Genomic DNA, 14,074 nt, shown 5'->3' on the forward strand with positions numbered 1-14,074 from the left:
ATGCCCTGTTGGTCATGGTCACGTGAAGCTGGGTCTCTCTCTCTCTCTCTCCCTGAGGGAGGCCTCAGAGACCCCGTCCCACCACCGGACCTGAAGGCCAGGGATTCTTACACCATTGCCAACGGCATCCACTGCTGGGAAGGTGGCAGACGCTCACCAGGAGCACACAGACACAGACTGAACAAAACACAATGTAGAGTGAAACTTTAGTCCAATGCCATTGACGACAATTAAAAATCCATGAACAGGCAACACTCTGTATTTTACAGATAAGCACAGGGTAAAAACATTTTAAAGCTGTTGCCTGAGGTGCTCGTTGGGGAGGAGAGTAGAGCAGAGAGTGCCAGTGTGGAGGTGGTGGGAAGATTACACTGAAGGAAAGCAAGAAAGGGGGCTTCACACAGCCTGGTGGTGACTGTGCCCGTGGGCTAAGGAGTCAGATGACCTGAGCCCCCCGCTTCTGCTGTCCAGGAAGGCCTGGCAAAGGAGCCCTGCACACTGTGACCTGGGGTGATGACTGCTTTACTTTAGTCGGTAAGAGGGGAAATGTGAGGAGAGACACAGATGAAAAGAAAGGCTTTCTGCCCTCCAAGTCCTGGGGATGAGCAGCACCCCTGAGGCCAAGCACACGGAGGCACCTGGAAGGAGGTGAGTGGAGAGCAAGGGCCATGCTTTTGTTGGGATCCAGGCACCGTCCACCAGACTTCCTGGAGTTGTAATTGGTGGGTTTAACGAAAGCAGGCTGGGGTGGGCTGTGGAGTCACTGGGCCAGACAAGTAGGTTCTGTCCAGCTGTCCCATGGGGGAGTGGTCACTAGAGGCGGTTCTCTAAGGCCAGTCATGAGCTGACCATGTGGAGGAACTGGGAAGTGGCACAGAATTAGAAATTGTGCAGAGCAGTATTAGGCCCTGTATCTGGTATGAGAAATTTAAACTTATTTCAAAGTGGATATCATGGAAAATTGTAGGAACTCACAGTGGGGTGAAACCAAAAAGGAAATGCTCCTGGAAAGTCTGCTTCCCAGGGGTTTATGTGCAGCAGAATAGCCCTGCAAATCCCAGAGAACAGGGGGTCCCATGGTGGCCACCTTCCCATATGGCGCCCACAGCCCCACACCTCTGTGCTGACACCTTCATGAGTGGGAGGAGACCGTCAGCCTCTGTCAGGCCTCCTGCTGAGGCTGCAGCCCCAGTGGACATAGGACCACCACACAGGTGAGCTTTCAAGAAAGAAGCAGCCTGATATCTTCCTGGATGCTAGACCCTAGGGAATCACACAGCCCTGCCAGTTCACACCTCGGGGCCAAGTAGTTTATCTCCTTTGTTCTCAATATGCTTCTCCTCTTTGCACCTTTCTGGGCAGCAGCAAATGAACAAACCTCGTTCCCATCTCAACTGTGCCTTGGGAAAGCCAGCAGGAAGGATTCTGCTCATTTTTACTAAGTCAGACGTATGCAGAGCAATTTAGTCTTTCTGATGCCCCAGAGGAAAGGTGAGTTAGAAAGCAAGCACCACAAAGAAAATAAAACCGAAGACAGGGACCAGCTGCCCCTTCCCACTAGGAAAGCCTCTTCGCAGGCTAACCTGAGAGAGCCCTGGTTTTGTTCTTTGTGCCTCCTAGGTTCTCCAGCTTAAAGCGACAGCAGAAACTACGTTCAGGGATGGCCTGTCTCCCAGAAAAGCGTTTCTACTGAGTAGAAACAGAGCAAGGCTGGAGACCCGGGACGGCAGCAGACAAAGTTTCCTCCTGGGAAGCACAGCCAGGGAAGGGACTAGGAGTGGGGGGGGGCAAGATGTGAGAGCGAGGGGCAGGGCCAGGCCTCTGGGGCAAAAGGAAAGGAGGGAAGGAAGAAGGCATGGAGAAGACTGCCAAGCGCAGGGCCAGGAGGAGTAGTGGGCCCTGCACTGGGTCCCATCGCTGAGGTCCTGGCCAGGCATCCTGCAGCCCCTCTGCACCCCAGCTGCCCAGACAGCTCCCTCCAGCCGTGGCACAGCACACGCCTTCTGGGGGAGGCGGTCACCTCCACATCTGCTGCCGTCTGCCCACAGAGCGCATGCCTAGGCACTGCTAAATGCACGGTGTGAGCAGAAAGATGGTTCTGTCTTTAGCCCCCACCTCCCGCCTGCCAACAGTGCCTTGGGTTTTGCCCACTCTGCCTTTGTGTGGACGCAGAGATTCCATTGAGTGCCCCCAAAGGGGGATCGCAGGGCAGCTCGGCTCAGCACACCGAAATGTCCCCAAGGAAGTGCACAATCATCTTCAGGGAGTGAAGGACAATGAGGAGGTGTCTTATTACAGAATTGAGGGGACAATGTCTTTTATACTCAGTCTGGTTCACTTTTCACACTAAATTAATCTTAATAAGCATCTGCTTCGAGTAAAGGAAGTTTTGTGATAATTCAACCGTGACCTCTGTAAAAGTCCAAGTGATTTCACTTTGGTCCCTCAGCCCTGAGTATCCTATTGAAATGGTCGTCTTTATTTCATGATCATCAGCATGTTAACATGAGCTGATTAATCCCATCAACCTAACTACACAGATCGGACGAAGCCCAGGGCTATGACATCATTAGCTTTGGGATTTGAGCACACAGAATCTCAGACTGGGCTGGTCAGCTGGTCCCCCGGGTCATTTGATCAGCCTTCTTCTTTCCAAGAATTGAAAGCAGATTCTCCCCTCGGCTTGCTCTGTGGCTCCAAAATGCAGGTAAAATTGTCCCAACAGTGGTGCCACTGGGACTGTGTGGTACAGGGTACCATCCGTCACTGGACAGTCAGCCAGCACTGAGCACCCAAAGCCATGTGTGTCCCCACGGTCTCGGCCATCCTGCCTCATTTCTGAGTACAGTTTCCTCACTGATGGACCAATGTGTCCAGAGCCAGACACAATCCAGACACTGCGTCTCTGCCATTTGCCGCCGATCTCCTTGTCTTGGCTTCTGCTGATGTTTTAGGAGATTTCACTTCCCATAAATATATAGGCAATGTACAAAAGCCAGTCAAGGAATTCTATCTCCTCTTAGCCCAGTGGGTCTCAAAATATGATTCTAGAACTGGCAGCAGCAGTATCACTTTGCACTCATAAGAAAATGGATGTTTTCGGGCCACTTTCCCAAAACTGCCAAATGCAAAGTCTGGGAGGGGGGAGGGAGGCCTCAAGGCAGTTCTGATGAAGGCCACTGTTCAGGTGGATGTGTGAGCTAAGTGACTCGGTGACACTGGGGGCATCATGAAAATGGCTCCCGAAGATGCTCATGTTTTAGTTGCATGGCAAAAAGGATCCACAGATGTGATTTTAATAAGGGTCTTGAGAAGGAGAGATTATTCCGCCTGAATTGCGAAAGTCCAATATATTTACAAAGCTGGTAGAGGGAGCAGCAGGCCTAGGGTTGGGGAGTGAATACAGGCTGAGGATGGAAACAGAGATAGAGGGAGAGAAACTGCAAGCTGTGCTGGTGGAGAACCATAGCCAATGGTGGCTTCCAGAGTTGAAAGGAGCAAGGCATGGATTTTCCTCTAGAGCCTTGACTTGAGCCCAGGGAGACAGATGCAGACTTTGGCCCTCCGGAGCAGTAAGAGTAAACATTTGTGGCTTGGTTTTGTTTGAGACAGGGTCTCACCACATTGCCTAGGCTGGCTTGGGCCTCCTGGGAAAAAGCAATCCTCGTACCTCACCTCTCCTTCCTGAGTACCTTGGACTGCAGGTGTGAATCCCTGTGCTTGGCTTTGTGTTATGTTTGAGCCAGTGGGTCGTGTTAACTTGATAAAAGCAGCCACAGGAAACTCATGCACACACTTTTCCTGTCCTGGACTGTAGTTGTGAGCAGAGGGGCACAACATGGAAAAGGGAGCTAGGGCTGGTCTGCTTCGGGCTTTTTTTTTTCCTTCAACCCCTCCAAGTTCTTAGTTAGAACAGACTCCTGTAATCACACAAGAGAGAAACACAGGAGCACACTTCATCTATCTGTGGACACTTCCAGGGAATGAGAGTTCTCAGAGAGGCAGCTTTGAATTCCAGCTGCTGCGGAATCTTCAAAGAATAGTGCATTAATCATCCCTCCCATCACTGGGACCCGATACCAACACCCACAATTTGAAGGAGGAGAGGTTTAGTTTGGCGCATGGTTTCAGAGATTTCACTCCGTGCTTAGCTGGCTCCGACGCAGGAACATCATGGAAGAAGGTGTGGCAGAGTAAGCTGCTTAGCTCATGGCAGCCAGGAAGCAGAGCAAAAGAGTGACAGAGGAAGGGGCAGAGACCATAGCTAGGCCCCCATGTCATGCTTCCGGGACCCACCCAGACACACCTAGAAGTGTGCTCCACTCATCCTCTAGGGAGCGCCCAAGCCAATGAAGTTGACAATTGAGCTTAACTGTCACCAACAGTAACTTTTGAGCGCAGTGACAAGGGAAGGGCTAAGTCTCTGGGGGCAGTGCCCTATACATAGGCAGATGAGGGGCAGCTAAAAGTTGTTACTAAAGCTTGAGAATGCCTGTTCCTCTGTGTCATCTGCAGCCTCGTAAGGGTCTGAAGTTGTCCTCAGGTGTTAACCTTTCCTCTCTCTGGTGGGATGGAGCAGGTCATTGTCTGTCCCTATAAGTCAGTCTCCTGCATTTAGGAAAACGGGGAGGTTGGCAGGGAACTCTTCTGGACCTGGATCTGCCTCTTTTTAATGGCCTTCAGCTCAGCAATCCTTCATATTTCAGGGTGGCATGTCCCTTTACAGACAAAGAAACGGAGGTAGAGAGGAGTTAAAGGTGTTGCTCATGGTCACACAGCTCTCCTGCCTCAAAAAGTGTAAAGATCACCACAGAGTCTGAAGGGTTGGTGGTGTTTTCTGGCTTCATCCTTCAAAGCTGAGTAACTTCCTGAGCCTGCTTCCTGACTGTAAGATGGGGATCATGATACCCGGAGGACAGGGCCAACGTGAGACCAAGTGCTGCAATGCAAGTGGCACAGTTGTCAGGGAGGGGACCCAAGAACGTGTAAACGTCTCCCTATACGCCAACGAGTGTAGCCCCAAGGAACCAGAGTCTGCTGAGTGCAGCCAGCCAATGGGGACAGGGGCAGAAGTGGCTCAGGAAGGTTTCTTGGCAACTTTAACCATCAGAGAGATCTGCTCCCTCCCCGGGAGAACTGTGGGCTCATTCCAATATTTTTTAACTTCCATCATGGAAACAGCGATCCTTTTCTTTTTCCCATCTTAAAGACTTCACTTTCGTTTTTATTCTCAGTTGTGGTGCAGTGATGAAGACAGGCACTAATTCGGCCTTCCTTGCTTTGGGAATTCAGAGATGGAAACTGCAATGCTAGCTGCAGAGTTCCGGTATGATTCTTTCAAGTTTTCTGCACATATCCACATGCGTGTGTGTATATGCACATGCCCAAACAGGCATCATAAACTGAAACTGGTGGGGGGCAGGAATGTCGGGGGTCTGTGAAAACCAGGCCTCCCAGTGTGACCCCGGTGCTGGCCTCGGGCCCACGGTCTACCCAGCCCTCGGAGATCGCAGTGAGCCCACTGCACACACATGGCTTAGATTTCTCTCCCTCGGCCTGGCACCGAGAGTCAAACACAAACATCCTGTGAGAGGAAATGAGTTGGTGCTGACTCCCTGACTCACAGGTCTGCTCCCTTTTCTCTGAGAGGCCCACCCAGGGGTGGTGAGGAGAACACTGGCTCGGAGGCAGGACACCTGGGTTCCACCCTTCCTCATCACCAACTCACTCTGTGGTCAGGGTAAACCGTTGCCCACTCTAAACCTTAGTTTTTATGTTTAGGGAAGGAAAAAAGTATATCACACTGGGGAGAAACCCTAGTTCAAACTCGTGTACTTACTAGACTCTATGAGATATTAATCGAGCATCTACTATGTAGGCTCAGAAGCTGCAGAGATGTGAGACCATGTTCTTTCAGTGAAAAGCACTCATTCTTGGGGGTCAGGGAAGTGCTAGGGAAACTCATTTCCAGCCTTAGCCTGTCACAGACCATAATCCAGACAGCACTCCTGCTGTCAGCTGTATGGTGCACCTGGAACTGGGAGATGCCTCTAACAGGCAGTATAGCTGGAGACAGAAACCTGATGGAGTCATTAAGGTTAAAGGAAGTCCTAAGTGTGGGGCTGATCTAATAGGACTGGTGTCCTTAGGAGAAGAGAAGGAGGCACCAGAGAGCTCTCTGCACGAGAGGACACAGGAAGGCAAACTAGCGCACTTGCCCACACCAGTCACTCAGCTCCTCAGACTGGAACCCTGGATCTGACCTTTCCTCTGTCTCGAGGCCCCTGCAGGAATCTGACGAAAGCACACAGGCAGAGAGCTCAGTCTCGCTTATGAGAACATGAGCTCTTTGAAGGCATCCAAACATATCCCCAGCAGGCTGGACTTGAAGGATGCAGATCCCAGAGCACACTGGAGTGAGTCCTGTATCCCCTGTGGATTTGACCCTGGTCGAGTTTGAATGTATCCCCCAAAAAGCATATGCTGGAAATTTAATCCCAGTGCAGCAGTGTGGGGGTGGGGCCTGTGGGAGGTCTTTATGTCACACGAGCTCCAGCCCAGGCAATGGATGGATACCAACCATCACGGGAGGCTGCAATTTCACTCTCTCACCCTCAGACCTTCTGCCATGGGACACAGCAAGGTGGCCCTCAGCAAGTGCCAAGCAGAAAACAGCACCATGCCCATGGACTCCTAGCATCCAGAACTGTGAGTCAAATGAATTCCTGTTCATTATAAATTATCCAGTATTGGGTATTGTGTTATAGCAGCATAAAACACAGTATGGGGCTCATGGAAGCCACGTTGAAATATGACCTAGAACACAAGGGAGTATCTGACTGAAGCAAGGAGGATCATCTCAGTCTATTTGGCCAGCTTATCAACAACCCAAGACCGAGTGGCTTACAGAGAACTGACCTTCATGTTTGTACACACCGGAAGTGGGAAGTCTGAGTCCAGGGTGCCAGCATGGTTGGGTTCTGGTGAGGACCCTCTTCCAGGCTGTGCATGGGAAACTTATTATCGTATCCTCACACAGCAGAGAGACAGCAAGTGAGCTCACGGGCCTCTGCTCCTACAGGAACAGTCCCATTCACAAGTACTCTACTTTCATGGCTTGATTGTCTCTCCAAAGTCCCGTCTCCAAATGCCATCACACTGAGATTAAGATTTCAACTTATGAATACTGAGGCAACACAAACGTTCAGTCCATTACTTGTGAAACGGGAAGAAAAGGGCTAAAGGTGTAGGGAAAGTAGGAAGGGTAGGGGAAAGGTAATAAGGAAAAAGAAAAAAATGTGAGAAAATGGAAATAAAGTGTTTGTAAATGGGGAGGAGAGGAGAGGGTGAAGGGAGGGCAGGGACAAGGGGAAAAAATGAGAACCAAGACCTGTCATGTAAAGGTACAAGATCCCAATGATGAATGTAACTGTACTGTATACGTAAAAAGTACCAATAAACTCAATAAAAAAAGAAAAAAAATAAGTGTATTCCATCTCAGAAGGCCCAAGGGTTTTAATTTATTCCAGCATGAGCTCTACAGTCTAAAGAGCAAAGCTCATCAAAATATCATCTGTGTCAGACATGGGTGAGACTCAAGGTATGATTCCTGCTGAGCAAACTTCTCTCTAGCCGTGAACCCGTGAATCCAGGCAAATTGTGTGGTTCCTAAATACAGCGGTGGTGCAGGCACGGGATAGACAGTCTCATCTTAAAAGGAAGAAAGAGGTGAGAAAAAAGGGGTGACAGTCCCAAGCAAGGCCAGCACCCAGTAGGGCAACCTCGTGAGTTCCCAAGGCTGGAGAGAATCGTCTTCTGCTCGAGGCTCGGCCCTCCAGGCCCACTGGAGCAGCACCGCTGCCTTCTGGATACACCAGAGCAGGAATGCCGCCACACACCAAATCTGCTGAGAGGGGATCTTGCCCCTGTAACCTCTGCCAAGGCTGGGGTTACACACCCAGAGCTCTTCCAGAGGGCTGTGCCCTCACAGCTTTGGGTAGAGCACAGCTGTGTTGAAATAAGGCTATGTTCCTCACTCACTACGCACACACACACACACACGCACACACACACTTCTGAAATGGAATAGGCAGCCCTAGTGATTTTTGTTCTACTTTTTGGCAACTTTGGCTTGTCTATCTTTAAGATGAGTGCACCTCAAGCGGGGTGGGGTGGCACACACCTGTAATCTCACCACTGTGGGACACTGAGCCAGAAGTATTCCAGTTTGAACACAGCCTAGGCAACTTACCAAGACTCTGTCTCTGTGGCTGGGGATTTAGCTCAGTGGTGCTGCCTGCCTCACAAGCACAAGGTCCTGAGTCTAATCCCTGGTAACAGAAAAAAAAAAGACTGTGTCTCAAAGAAGGGGCTGGAATATGGCTCAGTGTGAAGGCCATGTGTTCAATCAAGTACCCCAAAAGGGAGGGGGGAGCACACATCCTCTATAATTATATCCTATAAAACACAAGAAGAGGCCGGGCATGGTGGCGCATACCTGGAATCCCAGCACTTGGGAGGCTGAGGCAGGAGGATCGCTGTGAGTTTGAGACCAGCCTGGGCTACACAGTGACTTCCAGGTCAGTCTCAACTACATAGTGAGACCCTGTCTCAAAAAAACAGAAAAAATAACAAAACACACACACACACAAGAAGAGCCTGCCTTCATTCCTTCCCACCTCTTTCTCCTTACCCACCCTAACCTTAACAAATGGTTACATAGCCACACCTTTAGTAATCTTTTTGAACACACTTCCAAATTTTCTGTCCTGTGGATTAGCTGAGAGTTTTCCAAATTGTTAGGGTCTGGTTCCTTTATGCTTAATTTTATGCTTTTATTTTCAAGTTATTTTCCTTTGCTCAAAGTTGACTACGAACAGCCAGAAGGAAGCAAGCCAGACCTGCAACACTGCTGAGAAATCTCCCCAGCTAAATACCCAATTTCACTGCTCACGAGTTCCACCTCCTACAAAGTGCTAGAATGCAATCACAAGTCAGCCAAGTCCTTTGCCTTTATGTGACAGAGATAATCTTTATCTGTTACCCAATTCCTTCAATGCCGTCAAAGACCTCATCATAACGATCTTGCCACCCATGTTGCTACCCACATTCTGTACGTGATCATGTGTAGTCTCTAAGATGGAAAGTGTGGCTATACTCTGCTCATATAAACCTTTTCTAAAAGAATATTTCACCCTTCACTCAACAGTTCCCATCATGAAATAAAAAAATCAACAGGCAGCACAAATGCCAGGATCAAATGCTGAAAGTGAAGAGATAAACAGGTTGTAAAAACAGACCGCAGAGGAACCAGATACTGAGGTTTTCAGATGTAGATTTTAAATTAACAGTGATTGCTGGCTGCGGTGCTGTACACTTGTAATCCCACTTTCTCAGAGGGTGAGGCTGGAGGACTGAGAATTCAAGCCCACTGGAAACCCCAAATTTGAAAAATACATAGTAGGAAGGAAAACTACAACTGTTAGCTTATTGTACATATCACTAGAGAGAACTAGTGAGATAGAAAATGGGGACATAAGAATATTCAGACTAAAGTAGAGAAGAAAACACATAAAAATAAAAACGTGTATACATACGAGACCAGATAGGAAGTGCTTAATGAATGACATGTAACTGGAGTCTCAAAATAGAGAAGGGAAAGAATGGAGATCTGACAGTTAATCTTGTGTCACTTGAGATCATAATGCCTCATTCTTTGGTGCCATGTTCTGAAAGCTTTTCCCCCATTCCTCACAGATACGGAAGGACCGCTGATTACTTAAAGTTACAATGTGTTTAGGGAACTAAAACATACAGAACTTTACATGACAACATACATAACACAAAAAGCAGACTGTTACAAGTAGACTATTACTAGAAATATTTTACAAGTTAAAAAAACTTGCATATATATTAAAACATAAAAAAAGATATTAAGGTCATTTAAGAGGAAAATATAAAAATATTTAAATTTGCATGCATCCATAAATATAGCCTCAGGAAAATAAAATTAGAGAAAATGAGAATTAATAAAATCCATAATCATAGAGGAGATTTTAATACACTTCTCTGTTATTGAAAGAAAAAGCAGGCCAAAACTTAGTAATGACATAGGAAATGGTTTGAGTATGATGAACAAACTCGAGCCAACAAAAATACACAGAGCAATGTAACCAACTACAGCAGGGTACTTGTTTTTTCAAAAACACATGGAATGTTTACAAAAATAAACCACATACTGTGCCAGAAAGCAAATCTTAAATCTAAAAGGACTATTAACATACAAATATACCCTTGGACCACAGCAAAATTAAGCTAGAAATAAATATCAACATAATTAGAATATCTCTACATACTGGGAAAGTAGAATATAATTTAAATAATGCATGAATCAAAAAATGAAAATGGAAAGTTTCAATTATTTTGAGCCAAATGATAATGAAAACATGAGCAAAAACATGTAAGACACAAATCATGCAGTGTAATCAGTGAAGCTTATAAGTTTAAGACACGAGAAATGAAGAAAAACTAAATATCAATTACTTAAGCCAGAAATTAGCAAACTGCAATGCTATGCCTTGTATCTAGATGTCCTCCCAAAGCCTCACGTGCGCATAGGTGAGGCTTTTCCAAGGTGGTTGGATCTAGGGTGTGTAAATATAGATTAATATAAATAGAGATTAATTGGATTAATCCACTGACTGGTTTAGCATAGTTGTGGGTGTGGATAATAGAAAGCCCCACCCGGGGTCTGGGTGGCAACAACCAATAGGCTTGTAGCCTGAATGGAACAGAAAGCAAAAGATGGAAGGTAGATGCTTTCTGCCCACCCTGCAATAGATAGTTTCTCATCCACCATGTTCCTCTACCATGCCACCCTTCCTTAGAGGCAGCCAACTATGAACAGAAACCTCCACAAACTGTACGCTAAAGTAAATCTTTCCTTCTTTTACTTGTGTCAATAGCTTGTCACAGTAATGAGAAAAGTAACCAACACATGCATCTGTCAACTAAATCCAAACCACCTCCTGGTTTTATAAATAAGTTTTATTGGAACAGAACGATACTCATTTGTTTATGTATTAATCATCACTACTTGTTACTATTACACCAGAATTGTACGGTTATAACTACATAGTCTGAAAAACCTAAAAGATTTACTATCTATGTCTTCACTGAAAAAACAGCCAACCCCCAATATAAAATTTCTAATCCTTGGGGCTGTGGTAGAATGCTTATCTAGCAAGTGTGAGGTCCTTCAGTCCTCAGCACCAAAAAACTTAAAAAACAAAAAAAGCAAAATAAATAAATAAATTAAAACTAAGTTCTGGGATGGGGATGTAACTCATGGTATAGCACCTCATGTGCAAGGTCTTGGGTTCAATCTCAAGCACAGAGGGTGGGGGGCAAAAGAAAAAAAAGTTTTATTGTAAAAATTGACAAGTTCTAAATTTCATATAAAACATATGAGTATATGAAAATATAATCAGTTAACAGCAATGAAGATAATCTTGAAAAATAAGCACAAAATCAGATGGCTAGAACTACCAGAAAATAAGCCTTTATAATGAAATTAGTATAATTAAAATATTTGAGTAATTATGTAAATATAAACAAATATCACAAACTAAACAGAGCCCAGAAATAGACTCATGCATATTGGAGCATTTAGTTTAAAACAAAGTTGCTACTATAATGCAACTGGGGGTAGAGAAAATTGTTTCAAAATTGACATTGACCAATCAGAAAGCCATAGAAAAATAAATTAATTCTTTGACCCCCTACCTTACACCATACACAAATTGGCTCTACATGGCATCCTTGCACAGAAATTCATTCCAGATAATTGCAGACCTAAATGTGAAAATCAAAACAATGTTTTTGGACAGTGAGACAGAAAAAGATTTTTATCTTCCAAAGTTGGGATATGTAAATGTATCAGTGGTTTCTTGGACATTTGTGCCAGAAAAAATGAAAACTTCATATAAACGCCTGTATGTGAATGCTCCTAGGACATAATTCATAATAGCCTGAAACTGAAAACTCAGATGTCCTTTGGTGGGGGAATAATTAGAGAAGCTGTGATCCTTCCATACCATGGGCTACTACTCAGCAATAAAAAGGAACAGGCCACTGATACATGTGACAACTTGAGTGAATCTCAAGGGATTTATGATGAGTGTTAAAGATAATTCCTCAAAGCATACACTATTGCACACTTCCATTTATAGAATTTTCATATGTGGTACTGAGCGTTAAAGCCAGAGCCTCACATGCCAGAGCTAAACCACCAGCCCTAGGACATTCTCAAAATGACAAAATTGTAGATTTGGAGATGAAATTTAGGGGTTGTAAGCAGTACAGTACAGGGTGAGGGAGAGATGTGGTTAGGAAAGGGATGAGGGATCCTTGTGGTAATGGAGCTTTTCTGTATCTTGACTGGACTTAAATTTATATTAAAATTGCATAGAACTAAACACACACACACACAACTGAGGCAACCTGAATAAGACTGGTAGGTTGTACCAGTGTTAATTTCCTGAAAGTGATATTGTACTACAGCTTTGCAATGTGTTCCCATGGGAGAAACTGGACAATGGGCCGAAGGTTGTACATGATCTCTGTGTTATTTCTCTGTGCAAGAATCTACAATGATCTTTCATATGAGTCAGCCAGCCAAGGCAGGTGTTGTCCTGGTTGGCCTCATGCAGGTCAACACCCTAAAGCCTCTGTTTTCTCATCACCGATGTGCAGATAGTTTAGTTCTTACTTTTGTAGCACTGTTGAGGATTATGTCCCTAAGCACAGTACCCTGGACAGTATAAATCTCCCACAAATGGCACCTTATAAAACATTGTCATTGAGACAGATGAGAAGACAGTCAGTGATTTCCTGCCCTCTCCCCAGGTTGCTCCCAAATGAGCCAGAATTCTGGTCTCTGAAGCTGGGTTCTATTTGGTCAGAGGGAACAGGATCAAAAGAGAGAAATCTGGAGGAGGACACACTGGTTTTCTCCCTGTGACAGTGTGTGTATGTGTGTGTGTGTGTGTGTGTGTGTGTGTGTGTGTGTGTGTGTGTGTTGGGGCAGGGGGTATACTAAGAGACAAAGGAAGAAGAGATCAGAGAGCAGATGCAAAAAAGTGCTAAGAAATTCAAAGAGCTGCTGGAAAACAGTGGCGGGGGGCAGGACTATTATGCCCTGGCCCAGATCCTCTGGCTCAGCCATGTCCCCTTCTCCTACCAGAGTGACTGTAGGGGTCTTCTGAGTGCAAGGATATGACAGCTCCAGACAGCACTAAGAGACAAAGGAAGAAGAGATCAGAGAGCAGATGCAAAAAAGTGCTAAGAAATTCAAAGAGCTGCTGGAAAACAGTGGCGGGGGGCAGGACTATTATGCCCTGGCCCAGATCCTCTGGCTCAGCCATGTCCCCTTCTCCTACCAGAGTGACTGTAGGGGTCTTCTGAGTGCAAGGATATGACAGCTCCAGACAGCAAAACGTACTGCACAGACATCTGCAGATGCTGATGGGGGTGATGGTAATGACGATTTCTGTAACTGTAGTTTTAAAAAGCCCTCTGGAATCATTTCACATGCTGTACTGCCCTGGCTGGCTTCTTGGGGCAACTCTTTCTTTGTCACTCTCCCAATGCCCACTGCCAGCGCTCAAAATCTAGTCCTTCAGAGCAAGAAGTGCCTGCAGAAGTCCTCTTGGTCCTGACTTCTCCAAGGTGACCAGCAGGAGCACCTACATCACTCAGGAGGCTGTTAGGAGTGCAGAGTCACTGGTGCACCCAGACATCTGCATCAGACTCTACACTTTACAAGATCTTCCCATGAATTGTTTGAGGAGCTCTGGTCCTGTCAAGCCTTCTTGTTTTCTGGTGAGGAAACAGCAGCGCAGAGTGGCTGAAGGACTGACTCAGTCACAGAGCTTGCATCACAGCTGAAACTAGTACTTCAACTCCTGGGTGCTTGGATAGTGGCCTTTGTTCAGCAGACTTTGAGCAAACTGGCTTGAGATGCAGAAGAACTGCATGCCTCTGTGAGAAGGAGAGTCCTTGGTCTTCAGTCCTG

The 14,074-nt window shown here is 46.2% G+C and overlaps 1 long non-coding RNA gene across 2 annotated transcripts in view; it reads right to left on the reverse strand.

The window, feature by feature from the left end:
- LOC104874651 overlaps nucleotides 1-14,074 on the reverse strand; it is a 50,472-nt gene that overhangs the window by 11,221 nt on the left and 25,177 nt on the right. Inside the window, exon 3 of one of the 2 annotated variants that reach the window (XR_783806.3) lies at nucleotides 11,785-11,853. The exons of the other annotated variant lie outside the window; for it this stretch is intronic. This is a non-coding gene — a long non-coding RNA (uncharacterized LOC104874651). The remainder of the gene's footprint in view (nucleotides 1-11,784; nucleotides 11,854-14,074) is intronic. 2 annotated transcript variants of the gene reach the window in all.

This window comes from Fukomys damarensis, unplaced genomic scaffold (assembly GCF_012274545.1).
Source record: "Fukomys damarensis isolate Sample0158 unplaced genomic scaffold, DMR_v1.0_HiC HiC_scaffold_35, whole genome shotgun sequence".
In the NCBI taxonomy this organism is placed as follows: Eukaryota; Metazoa; Chordata; class Mammalia; order Rodentia; family Bathyergidae; genus Fukomys; species Fukomys damarensis.